General features: G+C 45.0%; 1 pseudogene; it reads left to right on the forward strand.

Moving 5' to 3' along the window:
- Positions 1-13216, forward strand: part of LOC127186405 (zinc finger protein 143-like) — a 34247-nt pseudogene that overhangs the window by 16631 nt on the left and 4400 nt on the right.

Below are 13216 nucleotides of genomic sequence, written 5' to 3' on the forward strand. Positions count from 1 at the left end.
TCTGTTGTATTTCTGTCTAAGTGCCTTAAGTCATATTTCGGTTTTTCTAGATTGTCTTACAAGGACATGCTACAAGAGTAACTCCTAAATCTCAACAGACTGGAGAGAAGGCATTTCGATGTAAATATGATGGATGTGGAAAACTCTATACAAACAGCTTCATCATCTTAAGGTATATAGGAGAAGAAATGCAGGCAGTCACAAGCGCACTTACCTCAGACACTGATTCCTACACACTCAGGGTTAGACATCCCTCCCTGTTCACTCATCACGCCCGGCTTTTGTTTGGGTTTTTGAGACAGGCTTTCTCTTGTAGCCCTGGCTTGTTCTGGCAATCACTTTGTAGACCAGGCTGGCCTCGAACTTGCCGAGATCCACCTGCCTCTGTCTCCCACGTGTTGGGATTAAAGGCATGCGCCCACACCTCCTGGCTTTGAGACAAGTTCTTTCTTTTTGTTGTTTGTTTTTGTTTTGTTTTTGGTTTTTTTTTGGTTTTTTCGAGACAGGGGTCTCTCTGTGTTAGCCTTGGCTGTCCTGAACAAACTTTGTAGACCAAGCTGGCCTCGAACTCACAGCAATTCTCCTGCCTCTGCCTCCCGAGTGCTGGGATTAAAGGCGTGCGCCACCATGCCCAGCCTTAATTTCTGGGGTTGTAGTATATGCCACCACACCTAGAAATATTTTTATTAATTTGGTCGGGGGAAGGCTGTTATAAAGACATATGCTTACCAACACCCAGCCTCAATGTTTTTATTTTAATTGCAACAAAACACAATAGAATATGCCATGGCTTTTAACAAATAGCTCAGATTTAATGAGTAACTTACCGTGTGTCAGGAAGTATATTTAGAACAATGGCCTTAGAACATATCTCTTGTTTCTTATTGTCCAGAGGACCGAGGTTCAATACCAGCACCCTCATGACATCTCACAACTGTTTGTAACTCCCAAGATCTGACACCATAGGGATGGAGAGATGCTCAGAGGTTAAGAGTCTTGGCTGTTCTTCAAAGGTCCTGAGTTCAATTCCCAACAACCATGTAATGGCTCACAACCATCTATAATGAGATTGGTGCCCTCTTCTGGCAAGGAGGCATAGATGCAGACATAACAGCAAATACATAATAAATAAATCTTAAGGAAAAAAGATTTGACACCCTCATACAGACATACATGCAGACAAGCACCAGTGCACATAAAATAAAATAAATTAAGTAGGGCTGGAGAGATGGCTCAGAGGTTAAGAGCACTGCCTGCTCTTCTGAAGGTCCTGAGTTTAATTACCAGTAACCACATGGTGGCCCACAACCATCTATAATGAGATGTGGTGCCCTCTTCTGGCTTGCAGGTGTACATGCAGGTAAAAACATAATAAATAAATCTTTTTTTTTTTTTTTTTTTTGGTTTCTTCGAGACAGGGTTTCTCTGTGTGTAGCCTTGGCTGTCCTGGACTCGCTTTGTAGACCAGGCTGGCCTGGAACTTACAGGGATCCGCCTGCCTCTGCCCCGAGTGTGCCACACGCCCGGGCAAATAAATCTTTTTTAAAAAGATTTAAAAAACAACATAATAAATGAAGTAAAAAAGGAAAACAAAGTAGTTTTCTTAGGCTGCGCATGTCACCACTCAGTAGAGCAGTTGCCTGGTCCTGGGTTATTTTCTCATCCCACATAACTGGTCATTGTGTCACATGCCCTCAGTCAGTGCTCAAGGGGTAGAGACAGACACCTCAGAAGTTAAGGTTCACCCTCACTGCAAAACAAGCCTGGGATACGTGAGACTCTGTCTGCAACATACCGAGAGGGTATGAAATAAAATGTTTATACTGTTCATATAAATTACTAAAAGATGAACCCACTAAACACTCAATGACTGTTGGGTGCTGGCGTTTGCTCTTCCTCAGAGGAAAGAGACCAGATCAAGAGCTCAAGGTCATCATTGGCTACAGAGAGAGTTCAAGGCCGGTCTGAGGCTCCAGCTCAGAAGGATGGAGGGGGCATGGCTGGGGGGGACGGGGAGGGGAGGGACAGAGGGAGGAGCTAGAGCAGGCCCCCAAGACCACTCCTCTAAGCGGTGGTGTGGCCTTGCTTCAGCGGCATGGCTTTGAGAAGCCTGTCCCTGTGCACTCTTCCTCACTCTCATGCCTGTGGCCATGCTGAAGACAGCCAAAGATCCTGTTCCTTATTGTAAAAAAGCCCTTGTTGCTTTGTAACATCTGCGTCTGCCTTTGGGAGTTCTTAGGCTTGTGTAGCAGGACTAGGGATGTAGCTCATCCATCGATGGTTCCTGCATCTACTACCCGAGGCCCTGGGTTCAATCCTCGTACGGTAAAATAAAGAAAGAAGCTGGGGGTTGCGGGGAGAGCATAAAACAAAGCTGTTTACTAGTAGAAGAAAAAAAAACATTTATCTTGAGAACATCTTTACTACAGGTGTGTAAAGGAAACAGAGTCATGCTTGTGTTTCAATAACAGGTCCATGAGCGCTCACACACAGGAGACCGGCCTTACCAGTGATGAGCATTCAGGCGGTGGGAAAGCATTTGCAACAGGTAAAAACAATTTTTTTTACTTCTTAGTTCCAGTGAGGGATTGCCCAGAGCAAGCCAGAGGCAGGAAATGACCACATTTTATGAGACCACAGAAGCACATGATAGGTTTTTAGTCTTGTACTTTTTTTGTATGTATGTATGTGTGTGTGTGAGTTGTTCTTTTTGTTTGTTTGTTTTTCGATACAGGGGTTCTCTGTGTAGCCTTAACTGTCCGGACTCCCTTTGTAGACCAGGCTGGCCTTAAACTCACAGAGATCTATGCAGCCCCTTCAGTCTCTGAATTAACTGCCTCTTGGGCTGCCTTGCCACTTTTCTCCAAAGATCAAGCTCTGCCTACATATTTGCCTGCTCATCTTTACACCTTCTATTTTTTCTTTTAAAAAATTTGTTTTATTTTATTTTTATAACATTGGTGTGATAGTGTCAGAGCCATTGGATTGGATCTAGTTACAGATAGTTATAAGATGTCATGTTGGTGCTGGAATTGAACCTGGGTTCTCTGGAAGAGCAGCAAGTGCTCTTAACCTCTGAGCCATCTTTCCAGGCCCCTCTATATTCTCTCTCCCAGGAAAAGTAAAAAGCCATGCTTTTAAAGCCAGGTTTGGCCGTTCATGATTTAATCCCAGCATTGGAGAGGCAGAGGTAGGCAAATCTCTGAGTTTGAGGCCAGACTGGAACCTAGAATGTTTGTAGGCCAGCCAAGGCTACATAGAAAGACCCTGTTCCCCACCCCCCAAAACATGCTGATCTAAAACATAATTAATATGGAACTAGGAAGCTACAGAAAATTAAGCCTTCTGTTCTGGTGCGCTGGGAACCCAACTTAAGTCTTCTCAAGAGCAACAGGGGCCCTTAACCAGGGAGCCACCTCTCAAAGCCCCCCCCTTTTTTAATATTGGGGGGGCAGGGTTGGTTTAGTTTTTTTTATTTTTTGAGGTAATGTCTAACACTGTATTCCAGGCTGTTTGTCAAATTGATGGCAGTCCTCCTGTTGCAGCCTTCTGTATACTGGAATTGCTGGCATGAGCACAACGCCTACATTGTTTCATATTTTCTTTTTGTTGTTGTTTGTTGTTTTTGGCTTTTGGAGACAGGGGTTCTCTGTGTGTAGCCTTGCCTGTCCTAGGCTGGCCTCGAACTCACAAGGATCCATCTGGCTCTGCCTCCGAGTGCTAGGATAAAGGTGTCGGCCACCATCACCTAGCACCTCATGAATATTTTTAATAGTCATCCTGTTATATGTGCCTAGTATATTATTCTTGTTATTTGTTGTATGTTTCCATAGTTATCTCCAAATACAATGTTTAGAGGCATTGCTAAATTTTTTATAAATTTTTCTTAAAGGTTATGGATTAAAAAGTCATTTCAGAACTCATACTGGAGAAAAGCCATATCGGTGTTCAGAAGATAATTGTACAAAATCATCCAAGACTTCAGGAGACCTACAGAAGCACATCAGAAACCCATACAGGTACCAGTACAGATATGAGCGCATCCGCTCGAGACCCGGAAACTACTTCCTTGTTCTTCTGATTGGTGGGTCTCATCCTGTAGCCCAGGCTGACCTTGACTTTGTGATACTTCTGCATCAGGCTCTCCAGTCTGGGAGTCCAGGGGTAGTACTAGCAGGCTAAGCCAGGATTTTTATTTTTTTATTTTTGGTTTTTGTTTTTCAAGACAGAATTTCTCTATTTGCCTTGGCTGTCCTGGACTTGCTTTGTAGACCAGGCTGGCCTCACCTGTAGAGATCCACCTGCCTCTGCCTCCCAAGTGCTGGGATTAAAGGTGTGTGCCACCATGCCCAGTTCAGCTCAGTCTTTAGTTTGCCTACTTGATTCTATCTTGGAAAGTTATAGTGACTGATGAGTGTTGAATCCCATTCAGTTTTCTTATGTGAACCCAAGTTTTGAATAGAAAGATATAGTCTCTAGAAGCACAACAGAGCTTGGAAGGGAAACTGGGGGCCAGGAGGCTGCAGATGTGGAGAGACTCTGGGCGAACCATGACGTGACGTTCCCATCTCTGTATTTTATTTTTTTGCGCTGTTTAACTTGTCTCCTTTGTGTCTTTAGGAGAAAGGCCCTTTAAGTGTCCTATTGAAGGCTGCGGTCGGTCGTTTACAACCTCGAATATCAGAAAAGTGCACATTAGGACACACACAGGAGAAAGACCTTTATTACTGCACAGAGCCAGGATGTGGGATGGCATTTGCCAGTGCAACTAATTATAAAAAACCATGTGAGGATACACACAGGTAATAATTGCTCCATGTCTTTCTTTATTTTTTTGGTTTTTGTGAGACAAATTTTCCCTGTGAGCCTTGACTGTCCTGGACTTGCTTTGTAGACCAGGCTGGCCTTGAACTCACAGAGATCCGCCTGCCTCTGCCTTCCTAGTGCTGGGATTAAAGGTGTGCATCCCCACACCAGCTCTATCTTTCAATGCTTCCAACTATTCACATGATAAGAGAGTAAGCAGCTTCAAAATGTCTTTGCTGAGCCAACATGTATGGTGGTGCATGCCTGTACTCCCAGCCTGGGAAGGGCATGGTATGGTCGTGCCTGCCTGTACTCCCCAGCCCTGGGAAGGCAAGAGGGCGGGTGTAAACTGCCCTCCGTGCTTGAGTGCGATCCTAACACTACATAAGAAAGAAAAGCAGGCAGGACAGGAGGGAAAGATTCAGAGTGTGAAAACCCAGTACATTATGTCAGGTGCCACAGGTGAGTCAATACAGCCAGCAAAGAGAGGAGATCAGAATCTTGTGAAGGGAAATACTGGTGTGCACCATAATCCAGCACTTGCGGATGGAGAAGCAGGACCAGAAGTTCAGCATCATCTCCAGCTTACACAGTGAGTGTGTGGCCAGCCTAAGATAAGTGGACACTTAAGAAAAAAAAGCTTAGCCAGGCGGTGGGTGGCGCACGCCTTTAATCCCAGCACTGGGGAGGCAGAGGCTGGCAGATTTCTGTGAGTTCAAGGCCAGCCTGCTCCACAAAGTGAGTCCAGACAGCCAGGGCTACACAGAGAAACCTTGTCTCGAAAAACAACAACAACACAAAAAGAAAAAAAAGCTTGCAGTCAAATGTGTTCCCTTTTTACTGTTTAGTGTCACCTAGTGGTAGTTTCTGCTTAACCTAAATAGCAATTGGGCTGATGTTCTACATTGTAAATTGGCAGCCATTTTCCTGTCAATTAGATTCACTTGCCTCTGGGCTGTGGTGGTGCAAGCCTTTAATCTGTGCAATTGTGGAGGCAGAGGCAGGCAGGTGTCTGAGTTCAATGCCAGCTTGATCTAAAAAGCAACTTCCAGGACAGCCGAGGCTACATAGAGAAGCCCTGTCTCATAAAGCCAAAAGAGAAAGAAAAAAAAGAAGAAGAAAAATCACCTGTCATTTCTTTTTCCCTCACCCAGTCTGCCTCTGTAACCATTGATCAAAGTAAGAACCTTTTTTTAGATAAGATGCCTCTACCATAGCTCTAGCTGTCCTAGAACTCACAGAGATACACCTGCCTCTGCCTCCCACTGCCCTGGCATGAACATGATTTTTTAAAGCTTACAAAAAAGGGCCTCAGAGATGCCTTTTTTGGCTTAAAAGCCTGCTGCTCTTTCAGAAGGTCCAGACTTGGTTCCCGGCAGCACATGGGGCTAAAAAAACATCAGTAATTCCGCTTCCAGAGAAAACTGTGTCCTCTTCTGGCCTCCTTGGGCACTGTACACAATTGGTACATGGACATAAATCTAAGAACAACACTCATACACATAAAATTAAATAAATGTAGCTGGATGTGCTGCCACATGAATAATGCCACCACTCACAGGGGCAGAGGCTGGAGGATCTCTGAATTAAATGCCAGCCTGTTCTCTATACTGAATTCTAGGATAGCCAGAGCGATATAGAGGTCTCACACAAATAAACAAACAAAACCTTTTGTTGTTGTTGTTTTTAACTTATAAAGGGCTGAAGAGATGGCTCTGCAGTTAAGAACTAGTAGTGCTCCTGGTGTGCTGCTCCCGCAGAGGACCTGAGTTTGGTTCCCTATACACATCATGCCAGGTGGCTCACAACTTCCTGTTACTCTAGCTCAAGGGATCTGATGGCCTCTTTTGACTTTTTTGGGCACCTACACTCATGTGCACACACCTACACAGAGACACAAGTGAACATTTATCTTTTTTTAAATTTATAAGAATTAAAGATTAAGCCAGGCGTGGTGGCGCACGCCTATAATCCCAGCACTCAGGAGGCAGAGGCAGGTGGATCGCTGTGAGTTCGAGGCCAGCCTGGTCTACAAAGCAAGTCCAGGATAGCCAAGGCTACACAGAGAAACCCTGTCTCGAAAAAAAAAGAATTAAAGATTAGTTTGTAGCCTGGCATGACGGCGCACACCTTTAATCCCAGCACTCAGGAGGCAAAGGCAGCCGGATCACAGTGAGTTTGAGGCCATCCTGGTCTGCAAAGCAAGTCCAGAACAGCCAAGACTAACACAGGGAGACCCTGTCTCGAAAAAACAAAAAAAATAAAGATTAGTTTGTATATCGTCCAGACACTTAGCCCAAAACTGAAAGCACCAGTCAAACACTGTAGAACCAGACACTGTCATGGGCTGCAGAATGCTTCACCTGATAAATGCGTGCTGTACAAGCAGGAAGATCTGAACTCAATCCCCTGCACCCACAGAAAGAGCTGGGCATGGGAAAATGTGCCTGTTGTCCTGTCTCTGGGGAGGCAGAGGCAGGAGGGCAGCTTCTCTAGTCAGATCAGTGAGTTTAAGATGCAGTAATAAATAGTTGGGCCTGGTGGTGCATGTATTTAATCACACTGTAGCCCACACTGACTTGGAACGCACTATATAGACCAGCCATGGTACCATTGAACTCATAGCGATCCACCTGCCTCGCTGCCTCCCTAGTGCTGGGATTATGGTTGTGTGCCATGTACCCCACAAAGATTTTATTTTTTGCTGTGTATGAGGGAGGGGGTGTGCACAAGAATGCAGTGCCATGTAGACCAGAAGGCAGTATTGGGTCCCTGGAGGTGGAGCTACGGTTGGTTGTAAGCCACATTATATGAGTGTGGAGGACTGAACTCTGGTACTTGGCAAGAGAAGCAAACACCTTAACTCAGGCTTTTTTAAAAAATTTATTTGTTTCTGTTTTCTTCGAGACAGGGTTTCTCTGTGTAGCGTTGGCTGTCCTCCTGAACTCGCTTTGTAGACCAGGCTGGCTTCGAACCCACAGAGATCCACCTGCCTCTGCCTCCCTTGTGCTGGGATTAAAGGCGTGCGCCACCACCCTCTTTTCAGGCTATTTTAAGCCAAGTCAAAACCATAAGGAATTTTTTCTTGTGTGCTATTTGAACACACACACACACACACACACACACACACACACTGCCCCAGTGCTAGGGATTCATGCATGCTAAGCAAGTGTTCCACTATTATGTTATATGTACAGATGATTTGCTGCTAGAGTAATTGTGTCTACCTTTGTAAAAACTAACTTTTTTGTGTGTCTTCTTTATTTAGGAGAAAAGCCATATGTGTGTACAGTCCCTGGGTGTGACAAAAGGTTTACAGAATATTCCAGTTTGTATAAGCACCATGTTGTTCACACTCACTCTAAGCCGTACAACTGCAACCACTGTGGGAAGACGTACAAACAGATCTCCACACTGGCCATGCACAAGCGGACAGCCCACAATGACACAGAGCCCATTGAGGAGGAGCAGGAAGCCTTCTTTGAACCGCCCCCAGGTAAAGTATTTGACAATTATATCTGTTTTGTGTTTGAAAATCATTATGAGAGCCGGGTGTGGCGGTGCACCCCTTTCATCCCAGCACTTGGGAGGTTGAGGCAGGCAGATCACCAAGTTTGAAGCCAGCCTGGTCTACAAAGTGAGTCCAGGACAGCCAAGCCTGCACAAAGAAACCCTGTCTGGAAAAAAAAAAAAAGAAAGAAACTCAGTTCAGTTATGAGCATATAACCTGTGCTGTTTTCTCAGATCTCAGTTGCATTTGTGCGATCACACAGACCTGATTGACAGCTGTTGCAGGAAGACACAGGTGCTCTGGGTTGTGGACGAGGGGTACCTCAGTGTTGTCTGGGAGAGCAGGGAAAGCTTCCTGAAGGAGTGTTCTCAGAAAGATTCTGAGGGCAGCTGGGGGTGAAGGAGGCAAAGAAGCAAGGCTTGGGGGAGGGGATGGAGCAGGTCTAAGCAAGGGACCTGCACATAGAAAGAGCGCTTGGCGCATGGGGAAAGGCTGGGTGCTTGCCGTGGGGGGTGGGGGCGGGGGCGGGGCAGACTTCTCATTTTCTGATTTTCTGCACCAGAGTGAATCTAACATTCAGGGACGTGCAGTATTCATCCCTTTCTTTCACACACCACAGCAGCAGAGTCTTACTCTGTTTCCCAGGCTAGCCTTGAACTTGCAGTAGTCTTCCTCATACAGCTTCCTAAGTGCTGGGCTGACCGGCATGAGCCACCACGCCTAGCTAAAGAGTATAAGCTTTTATCTCAGTGGGAGGCATGAGTCCTAGAGACAGTGTTCAGCATGCTGACTGCAGGTAATAACACATACTTTATACTTGAAAGTTGCTAACGAGAAAGAAGCAAACTGCTATCCTTTCATTTTAAAAAAAATTAGGCTGTGGGGATTGGGAGATGACAAAAGTGTTGTGTAAGCAGCAGGTGTGAGGACCAGAGTCAGGATCACAAGAACGCATACAAATGTCAGCTAGAGTTCTGCTGATAATTCCAGTGTTTGGAAACCAGAGACAGGCTCCCTGAGCATGCTGGCTGGCGGGACTAGCTGATCAGTGAACTCTGGGTTCACCTGAGAGGCCCTATCTTGATGAATAACATGGAGAGCTGTCAAGGAAGACTCCTGTGAGCTTCCAGCCTCACCATGCATCTGCATGCACAACACACACACACACACACACACACACCACACACACCTGAGAAAGAAGTAGGCTTTGATACTGTCAAGTGTCAGCTGTCGCAGTGGCACACACCTGGTCTTTGGTTTTCTGAGACACGGTTTCTCTGTGTGGCCCTGGCTGTACTGGACTCAGCTTTGTAGACCAGGCTGCCCTTGAACTCACAGAGATCCACCAGCCTTTGCCTCCTGGGTGCTGAGATTACAGACATGTGCCACCATGCCTCACTTGATTACTTTTCTAAAAATATAGATTTGTGTTCCTTTCTCTCACTTGATGCCCTGGGTTTGGGTTGTTGTTGTTGGTGGTGGTGGTGGTGGTTTTTCAAGACAGGGTTTCTCTGTGTAGCTTTGGCCACCCTAGACTCACTTTGTAGACCAGGCTGGCCTTAAACTCACAGGGATCCGCCTGCCTCTGCCTCCCGAGTGCTGGGATTAAAGGTGTGCCGCACTACTGCCTAGCTGATGCCCTGGGTTTGTAATAATGTTGGAAGAACATTACAGCTCAATGACTGTTGCCACCTGAACACACACTAGCTAGATCTGCACACTAAAATCCTTCATATACTGGTATTCCTAGATTAGTACTTACAGTACTAAATTTTTCTTTGAAGAGGCAAAGTTTTGCCTCTTTGCCCTTTGTTTCTTGTCTGGAGGGAGCTGGCAAGTGTTAAGAGAAAGGTCAGTAATCTTCCTGGTTGCCCAGATTAGTAGTTCTGTTCCTGTTCTGCCGCTTTTTTTTTGTTTTGTTTTGTTTTTTGTTTTTCGAGACAGGGTTTCTCTGTGTAGCCTTGGCCATCCTGGACTCACTTTGTCTGCCACTTTTTTTTAAACCAAAGATTGATTGATTATGTATACAACATTTTGCCTGCATGTACACCTTCACACCAGAAGAGGGCGTCATTACAGATGGTTGTAAGCTACCATGTGGTTGCTGGGAATTGAACTCAGGACCTCTGGAAAAGCAGACAATGCTCCTAACCTCTGAGCCATCTTTCCAGCCCAACCACTTATTAAATGATTAACCTTAGTCTTTACACAATGGTGTCATTGTGTACTAACAGCTTGCTGTTGGTCACGTGTGTGAAAGAGTAAGTTAGCAGGCTGTATGTACAGGCTATTCTGGTTTTGTGGTTAATGTTTACAGAGACTCTTTTATTACCTTCATCGGTCGTGAGTGATTTCAGGAACTTCGTATAGACTGTACGTCTCTGTATAATCCCTCCCTTCCATGTGCTCAGTGTGTATGTGCACAGTGGCGCATATCATCATGGGAGAGACCGCCCATGATTTGAGCACTTAAAGTTGGTGGATATGGCTGGACTTGTGATTTGGTTTGGCATGGCTTGGCAGAAGTGAAGATGGAAGAATTAAGAAGAGTTCCTGAAAATTATTTTCATGGTTTAGAATATTAAAATAGGGTTTTGCTTTCTTTTCTGTCTTGAGACAAGGCTTTGTACAGCCCAGATTCTCCTTGAACTCCCTGTGTTACCAACGGTGCCCTTGAACTACTTCCACTTCTTAAGTGCTAGAATGACAGGCATGCACTACTGTGCCTAGTTCTCAATTTGATATACTGTTTCTCATATATTATATATATATATATATTTTTTTTTTTTTTTTCGAGACAGGGTTTCTCTGTGTAGCCTTGGCTGTCCTGGACTCGCTTTGTAGACCAGGCTGGCCTCGAACTCACAGTGATCCGCCTGCCTCTGCCTCCCGAGTGCTGGGATTAAAGGCGTGCGCCACCACGCCCGGCTATATATATATATATATTATATATATATATATATATATATATATATATATTTTTTTTTTTTTTTGAGACAGGGTTTCTTTGTTTAACAGTCCTGGCTGAGCCAGGCGTGGTGGCACACGCCTTTAATCTCAGCACTAGGGAGGCAGAAGCAGGCGGATCGCTGTGAGTTCGAGGCCAGCCTGGTCTACAAAGTGAGTCCAGGCTGGCCAAGGCTGCACAGAGAAACCCTGTCTCGAAAACCCAAAAAAAAACAAAAAACAAAAAAAAAACAGTCCTGGCTGGACTGGACTTACTTTCGTAGACCAGGCTGGCCTCGAACTCACAGCGATTCGCCTGCCTCTGCCTCTCGAGTACTGGGATTAAAGGCGTGCGCCACCACACCCGGCCTGTTTCATTGTTTCATATTTTAAATCTCTAATGTTGGCTGGGCAGTGGTGGCACACGCCTTTAATCCCAGCACTTGGGAGGCAGAGGCAGGCGGATCTCCATGAATTCGAGGCCAGCCTGGACTACAGAGGGAGTTCCAGGATAGCCAAGACTACATAGAGAAACCCTGTCTCAAAAAACAAACAATGGGGGCTGGAGAGATGGCTCAGCGGTTAAGAGCACTGACTGTTCTTCCAGAGGTCCTGAGTTCAATTCCCAGCAACCACATGGTGGCTCACAACCATCTGTAATGTGATCTGATGCAGTCCTCTGGCCTGCAGGGTACATGCAGGCAGAGCTCTGTATACATAATAATAAATAATAAATCTACAAACAAACAAACAAAAAATCTGTAATGTTGTCTAAAAAGATTGGTTGGTCAAATAAATCTTTTTTTTTTTTTAAACAGGTCAAGGTGATGATGTTCTTAAAGGGCCCCAGATCACATATGTTACAGGTGTAGAAGGAGAGGACATTGTGTCTACACAAGTGGCCACTGTGACCCAGTCTGGGTTGAGTCAACAAGTTACACTCATATCCCAGGATGGGACTCAACATGTGAGTATCTACTAACAGCCAGGAAAGGTGACTCTTTCTCTGCGCCTGGGATAAAAGACAGCCTGGGCCGGCATGGAGGAAACCCTTGAGTATCAAAGCATGATGTCTGAACTTAAACCAGTGGTTCTCCACCTTCCTAATGCTGCAGCCGAGCATGCTGTGGTGAGCCCAACAATAACATTATTTGCATTGCTACTTCATAACTAATTTTGCTACTGTTATGAATTTAATATAAATATCTGTTTTCCAGTGATCTTAGGCGACTACTGTGAAAAGTGTCGTTAGACCCCAAAAGGGTCACAACCTTCAGGTTGAGAACTGCTGCTCCTAGGAGTGATAGATCTCCAACAGGTTTTACATAATCTGCTGGAAAAAATTATATGCAGTATTAATAGTAGGTGATATTTGTGTCTATAGAATCCATATGGTGTTGGGTGGTATGGCTCAAAGGTGAGGTGACAAAGATCAGAGCCACCAGGAGACTGTGACCTTCAAAAGTAATGGGTCTTGGCTAGAGAGATAGCTTAAGCACTTAAGGGCACTGGTTGCTCTTCTGGGGGTCGTAAGTTCAATTCCCAGCACTCACTTGACAGCCTGTCATGGATCTGATGCCATCTTCTCAGGTGCAGACAAAATACGCAAATACGTACATGAATAAATCTTTTTTATTGTTCTGTTGTTGCTTTCTTTTCTTTCTTTCTTTTTTTTATTTTTTTTTTGGTTGTTTTTTATTTTTTGTTTGGTTGTTTTGGTTTGGGTTTTATTGTTGTTTTGGTTTGTTTGGTTTGGTTTTGGTTTTTGAGACAGGGATTCTCTGTGTAGCTTTGGCTGTCCTAGAACTTACTCTGTAGACCAGGCTGGCCTCAAACTCAGAGATCCATCTGCCTCTGCCTCCCGAGTGTTGGGATTACAGGCATGTTCCACCATTGCCAGCTACATCTTTAAAAAAGAAGAAAAGGAAGAAGTAGGCAGGTCTCTGAGAGTTC

Source organism: Acomys russatus, unplaced genomic scaffold, assembly GCF_903995435.1.
Source record: "Acomys russatus unplaced genomic scaffold, mAcoRus1.1, whole genome shotgun sequence".
In the NCBI taxonomy this organism is placed as follows: Eukaryota; Metazoa; Chordata; class Mammalia; order Rodentia; family Muridae; genus Acomys; species Acomys russatus.